Genomic DNA, 7242 nt, shown 5'->3' with positions numbered 1-7242 from the left:
CATTTGTGGCCGCAGAGCCCCATGGGCAGAGCTTGGCAGGTCATCACACCCATGCTCTGGTTCCCCTGCTCTGTGCAGGAAATTCAGGACCTTGTTATAGGAGTTCTGGGAGTCCAGCACTGTGGATCCTGTCCCAGGCACGATGCTGAAGAGCTGATCCCAGTTTTACTTAAAACACCCGTGACAAAGGAGCGAGGGGAGCTCACTCAGCCCTTTACAGGCCTGGCCTTACCCAGACAAGCTCCCAAATGGATCAGGCAGATCCTGCATCCCACACTGCAGCTCTGGTGCCCATCACCAGCAGCAGAGCTGAATGCAATCAGCCCAGCCCTTCCCTCTCCTCGCTGCCAACCAGCTCCATTTATTTTTTTTATTCCGCTGTTGTTGGGATTGCTATTCTGTGATCCCATTTAAAATCATTGATTTACCACAGAGTCCTCAATAAGCAATTTGGAGCAATTGAAGCTGTTATCTTGCTGTAGATCACATGCTGCTGGGAGTGGGGGGAAAAGGGGGAAGGAAGGGGAAATAAGAAAGAAAAACGGCTGGAGCTCCCCACAGCCAGCCTGGATCCATCCTGCATTGCACTCCACACCTCTGAGCCCCGTGGAGGTCTGGAGGGGGTTTGCAGGTTGTGTTTCCCACGATTGGGAAGAGGGTCTTTGCTCTCTTTATCAGGGTTTATCCTGGATTTACCAGCACAAAGGTCATGAGCTTGGGCTGGGACCCAGGGGCTTTGTGGGGTGGGCAAGAATGGCATCTGCACATCTTTCAGGATAGGGGAGACCTAAGGGGGGTCCTGAGGGTCAGAACTCAGGAATGAGCTGGATTTTTCACCACTGATCAGGCACAACCCCAATCATGGGCACGGGAACTTGTGGAAAGTGTAACATAGCCCCTGTGCACCAGTGCTGGAAGTTCTTTTTCAGCTTGGGTTCATAAATTTCTCCTCTCTCTGCTGGGGAGAAAGGTTTTTGCAGCCCTGGATGCCACTTCCCTTCCAGGATGGCTTTGCTTCCTGTGCCTTCTGCCATGTTCTTTGGAAAAACACCTTTTTTGTTGTTTTTTAAACACTGTGGGTTTTCGGGGGAAAGGAGAAGGAAACCCCAACCTGATTACAGGGGAAATTTGCCATCTCTGCATCAGTGAGCTTCAAAACAAAACATTCCCCAGCCACATCACACAAATAGCCATTTGCAGGGCCCCTGAGGGGGAGGATAAAACATTCCAACACTGGGATGAGGGCTGCAGTTTTTAGCAATAAGTTTCCAGTACCTTCATAACCCACCTGGAAAGGAGCTCAGGTCTTCAGAGTTAAAAATGCCCAAACCCCAAAGCACAAAGAAGGTGGGTTTTAGAATACCTGTATTTTTTTCCACCACAGCCATTAGCTGGAATCAAATCATAAGAGCCCAGGGAAGCTGCCCCAGAGACTCTTTGCTTCCACACTAATGGATGGAGAACTCCCTCCTGATCATAACCTACAACACAAAGCCTAAATACAAAATCAGGTAATAGAGAGAGGACCTGGTAAATGTGTGCACTGCAGCGATTTGAAACAAATTGTGAACGTTTTGAGTGTGGAGAGAAAAATAAACTGCTTATAAAACAGCTACCTGAGAGCCCTGGTAATGACAGCTTTAAAAACACACTAATGAAATGATTCAACAGCTTTCAAGAGGATTTGGGAGCTGTTGTTTGGGGGCAGAGATGTGCAGGAGGGTGCCTGTGCCCTGGTTGCATTCACGGTGCACAGACCCCTCAAAGTGATGCTGTCAGCTGCTGTGGAACCAGAAATTATGTTTCTTGGTGAAATGGCACTGAACTTGCTGCTGCTGCTGCTTCTCCCAGGAAGCCCTGGTGTGACTCTCTCACAGCTCCAGTGCTTTCTGCCTGGTCTGGCTGAAGTGGAGATGACCTGTGGTGCTTTTCATGTGGGCTTTACCCACCCAAGCACACACTGCCAGGCTGGGTGGGTACCCACAGCAGTGCCTGGCGTGATCCCAGCCCATGGAGAGGGCCCAACAAAACCCAGCAAAGTGCCCCAAGGAAATACCTCAAGCCTGCAAGTTGTAAAGGTCCCCAAATGCCCAGTTTTTCTGGGGGGAAGAGGAAGAACTCAGTGACAAGGTTGTTACACCGTGAGCTGGGACAGGCAGCTTTCCCCAGGCTGCAGGACCCTGAGCTACCTCACCAGCTGAGAGCCCAAATTCTTGACACCTCCCCCAGATGGGATCATTTCCATGCTGAAGGGCTTCATTCTACCTTCAAGGATGCTGCTCCATCCTCCCTCTGCCAAGCACCCCAGGGCCATGCTCTTGCAACCAACCCCCCAGCTCCCCCCCCCAGCTTTTTCCAGAGGCATTTTGGCACCTCCAGCTGTTGGTAGAGCTGAGCCAAGGCCAACCTCCCCAGAGATCTCCACACGCTCAATATCTGCTTCTCAGTAATGCCAACACCAGATTTATTTGGGTTTTTTCTTCCTCCTGGTTCTGGAGTGGCTCAGAAAAAAAAAAATCACTTTCCAGAGACTTTATCTGTGCTCTTTCTCTATTCCAGTCAAAATCAAAAGGGCTTGGGTTGATTTCCAGCTTTTTAAGGCAAAAAATAAATAAATGCAATCAAAGGACGTGTCAGGGGGGAAGAAACCTCAGATCAAAAGATTGAAGCGGCTTATGGCAAGCCAAGAAAACATGTCAAAAGGAAATATCTTTATTTTTGAATGTGTTTTTTCTGTCCTTTTTCTTCTGGAGTGTCTCGGTGTTTCAGCCACAAACGATCAGGTTAAACAGGGATAAATCCAAGGGGCTCAGAGCAAACTCCCAGAAGGCAAAAATGCCCATTGCAACAGCCAGGGTGATGCTTCCCCAGCCCCAGCAGCATCTCTGCCACTGCCCAGCTTCAGGCATCACTCTCTGGAAGCAATAACACTTTGGGGTTTGGGTGTCACCGAGGTGAGCAGTATCCAGTGATCTTCAACTGGCACTGGGCAGGGTTAGATGGGATATGAGGAAGAAATTCTTCCCTGTGAGCGTGAGGAGGCCCTGGCACAGCTTGCCCAGAAAAGCTGTGGATGCCCCATCCCTGGAAGTGTCCAAGGACAGGTTGGAGCAACCTGGGATAGTGGAAGGTGTCCCTGCCCATGGCAGGGGGTGGAACGAGATGAGATTTAAGGTCCCTCCAACCAAAACCATTCTGTGAGTCAGCAGGTCCCTGTAGGCATCTGGGGTGGGGAGAGGTAGCTTAGGGGAATGCACTGATTGCCCACGAAGCTGCCTCTGCTTTTAGATGTTTCTGAACCTCCTGGTCAATGCCAAGTGTGGCTGGGAGGAATCAGGAGGAATTTGGACCAGCAATACGGGGGCTGAATGGGTGGGTGTGTGGAGAAGAGGCACAACCCTCAGTAGCCACCAGACATCAGTGATGGGACTCAGATCTGCTCATGGACCTTGCAGAGGTGATGGTGGGTGCAGGTGAGCTGGGGCCAGCTCTCACTGAGTGCTCCTCTGTGTCCCAGCTCATGTCCCCTCTCTCGAGCTCCCCGGAGGGCTCCAGCTCCATAAACCAGCGGTTGGGTTACACCGATCTCAACGCAGCGTTTCTCCCCACTCCACTGTGGATACAGCTAAGACAATCCTCCTAATTCCCTAAGTAATCCCAGGGCCATTTGATAGCACGGTGTGAGCAGCAATGACTCCTCATTTTGCTTAACTGCGTGTGCGGGAGAGCCGGGAATGTGGTGTCTCCACATCCCTGTCCCCCCCTCCAGACCTAAACCAGGACAATGTTTATTAATCTGCTCAGGGGGGTCCTGCCAGACAAAATGTATTTGGCTGCTGAGACAGAAAGCGATGGGCTCCCAGGAACCAGCCGTATCATTTACATGGCATTGATCGGTGCGGAACTTCTGCTGGCTCAGCAGTTTGAACCCCCCCGGTTTTCATCAGCGGAGTGCTTAACCCTTGGCTAATTGGATTTGCGTCGTTAGGGTGATCTATGCTGCCTCCAATTATTCCACGCACGGTGCTGGCTGGGCACCTGCTGCTTTCGCCTGGCACACGGAGCCAAAAGGCTGAACCCCTGCAAGGTCAGGGCGGGCAAAAGTGTCCCCATGTGTTGGGACATCAACTCCCCTGGTCAACAGGGGTGACAGAGCTGGAGCTGGAGCTGGTGGAAGTTTGGGCTGAGGGAGGATTTTATTTACCCTGAAAGCGAGTGTAGATTTAACTGCCTGAAGTGGCACCTTGCGAAGGACAGAACTAAACTGTAAATGCAGGGAGAGGGGCAGGACAGGGAGGGTGTGAAGACTGGCCGTGATTAATTACTGAGAGGTGAATTACTGTTACATTAATTAGGCTGCATCTGAGGCTGCAGCCCCGAGCCCACCTACCCACAGGTTAAGGACAAATTAATGTTGAGGTAAGCTGAGGCACAGATGGGTGAGACCATGTCACAGGGGGGCTTTGAGGGACTGGGGCTCTGCATCCTGTTCCTGTCATGCTGGATCATCACAGAGATGCTGTTTCCATCCCCAGTCTGGTCTTGCCAGCTGCATCCCAGTTTAAGCCATTTTTTCCTCAAGACTGAGCTGGTTTCCCCAGCCATGGAGGTCCCCATCCTGCAGAGCAGTTTTCGCAACAAAGAGATTGACAATAAAAAAAAGTTGTAAAACCACTAATCTGCAAGGAATGAAGATCCACGATTTTTTCCTGCATGGCTAAAAGGTTTTATTTTCCCTGGACTGGCACCAAAAACCACTCAATGCTTTGGTCCCAGATGTGAGAAGACCCCAGGAGCTCATCTGTCCCTCCAAAGCCAGATATCTGGGAGGTGCTTTCTCCCACAGGGAGAACAAAGGGCCCTGGCCCTGTGCAGCCCTCCCAGCCTTGGTTTTCAATCACATCCAAGAGGAGCCCTTTAATGGGACATAATGCCAAGCCCACAGACGGGTAATTGGGTGCCGTTCACTGAGCCGTGTCAGGGGAGGTCAGACAAGCTGCCCTTTCGTGACCTTTAAATCCACGAACTAACAAAATTGGGGCTTTGCTGCCGGGACAGCCAGCAGCATCTGCTGCTGCCCTGCCTGGCTGTGCCGTGAATCCAGGAATAGCTGGATTTAGCAAATCTGGGCACTCGCTGCACCCTCTGCAGGGAGCGATCCCATTGCTGTGGGTGAGTGCTCCACATCCACCTCTGCATCCAAGGGACACAGCATTCTTGGGCAGGGTGATCCCACCTGGCATCAGACTCCCACAAGGACAGTGGGTCACCCACCAGCGCTGCTCTGTGCCTGCGTGATCCCATCGGAGGGGCAGGAGGGAACTACAGGAGATGTTCCCCCCGCCCCTCCCCTCTCCTGAGTGCTGAGTCGGTGAAATGAAAATGAGCCTGTTACCTTACGGGAAGCCCATTTAAAATGCAACGGTGGTTAAAGGGATCTGCCCCTCCTAATGCCATCGTGGAAATACCTTTATGGAGGCACTGGAATGAAAGCCCGGAGCAGGTTTGGGGAGCAGCCCTGGGAACTGGGAGCACGGCTGTCCGGAATCACGGAATGGTTTGGGTCAGAAGAGATCCTAAAGCTCATCTCGTTCTAACCCACTTCCACCAAACCAGAGAAACCCCAAGAAGGCACTAGAATTCCCAGCAAGCCAAGAGGAGTCCTGGAGAGCAGCAAAAGTTCCCAACAAGCCCTGAAGAGCCTCCTAGATGGGCTCCAGTCCCACCTTGCCTGGAAAGTGCAGGGGGATTCCTAGAAAATGGGGTAAATTCAAAGCAGGATCCTAAAACCCTGTGGAGACTCTCTGGTGCTCCTGGATGATTGGGAGACCTGCAGCCCTCTCCCCACCCTAGGGCTGCTGACTGGGGGGGGTCCCATCCAGCTCCAGCTCCTCTCCCTGCACCAGCAGCCTTGCCCAGAGGAATATTTAGGCAGCACAGAAGGACCCACAGTTGGGAGGACAGGAACAGCTTCCCAGCACAGAGGAGAAGCTCCAAAAGTTTAGTAAGTGCTGGGCTTTCCTATTCCCGCTCCCTGGAGCAGCTCGGGAAGCCTGTCCTCAGCTCCAGCCGGTGTGTGGATGAGAGCATCCCTCCTCTTTCCCTAGGGAGGGATCTTCGCTGAGCCAGGCAGAAAATGCAGCCGCGAGCCCCCAGAAACACCGCTGCAGTTACCGAGGTAATTATGTCCTGGCTGCTGCGCAAATCCTGCCCTGTTAATGTCAACAGCGAGGAGGGGCAGCGGGCGGGCCCTGCATTAATTAAACTTCCCTCGGACAGTCGGAGATGACTGTGGAGAGGTTCTTCTTATCGCTTGTATTTCCGGAAAATAAATCTCCCACGCTGCCGGGACTATCCCTCCATCCCCTGCGACGCGGGGCAGCCCCAGACGCAGGACTGGATGGAGGCAGCATCGCAGGGATGGAAGAGCTGTTGGATCCTCCACAGCCCCTTGGGTTTTGTGGTCCCTGTCCCTGGACAAGCCCCATGCTGGGGACAGGACTGCACGTGGAGGGAAAGTGGCTGGAGGCTTCCCAAGGGGAGCACAACATGGATATGCTGGGGGCGGGGGGAATTGGGGAAAAGTGGCCCTGATGGCTTTTACTGGTTCAGAGAAAATCCAGGACATGAGGAAATGATGGGGGAGACGATGGGGGGCATGGAGAAGAAGGGAAGGAGCTGACCTGAGTGGAGGTTAATTCCTATTTTTCACTCTCCTTTGATCCCTGCTCTCTCTGTTGTGTGAAGACATTGATGCCTTATGAGGTTTGTTGGGTTTTTTAAGAGTATCAATTTTTAAAGGAATTTTTAAGGCAGGACTGGGGGGACCAAGCTTCCCTCTGGGAAGTGGGGGGCATCAGGGTGCAGGTCCAGCTCTGCCTCCTCCTCATAGGTGGCTTGTGCAGCCTCACAACACCAAATTAAAATGCAAATATGTCCCTGCCTGCTGGGAACAGATAGGGAACTGCTAAACAGGGAAAAGGCAGTGGGAATAAACAGAGAGAACTCTGAGGGTAGCTGGGAGAGAGGCTGCTTTTTAATTATTTTTCTCTCTTTTTCTTTCTTTCAGTGAGACTTGGCTGTTTGGTTGGGGATTATTTAATGGGATCTGAAGCAATAAAGAGGGAAGGTGGTGGGTTTGGATTAGGTGGGTGCTGGGGCACAGGTGGCCAGTCCTGACAGGTGCCACCAGCCCCCAGCACAAGGGTGGGCTGCAGCCTCCACCATCCCATCTCCGATTGC

Source organism: Myiozetetes cayanensis, unplaced genomic scaffold (assembly GCF_022539395.1).
Source record: "Myiozetetes cayanensis isolate MyiCay16 unplaced genomic scaffold, myiCay2020 scf27, whole genome shotgun sequence".
NCBI lineage: Eukaryota > Metazoa > Chordata > Aves > Passeriformes > Tyrannidae > Myiozetetes > Myiozetetes cayanensis.
The sequence above is the reverse complement of the archived record's forward strand: the minus strand, read 5'-3'. Positions refer to the sequence as shown.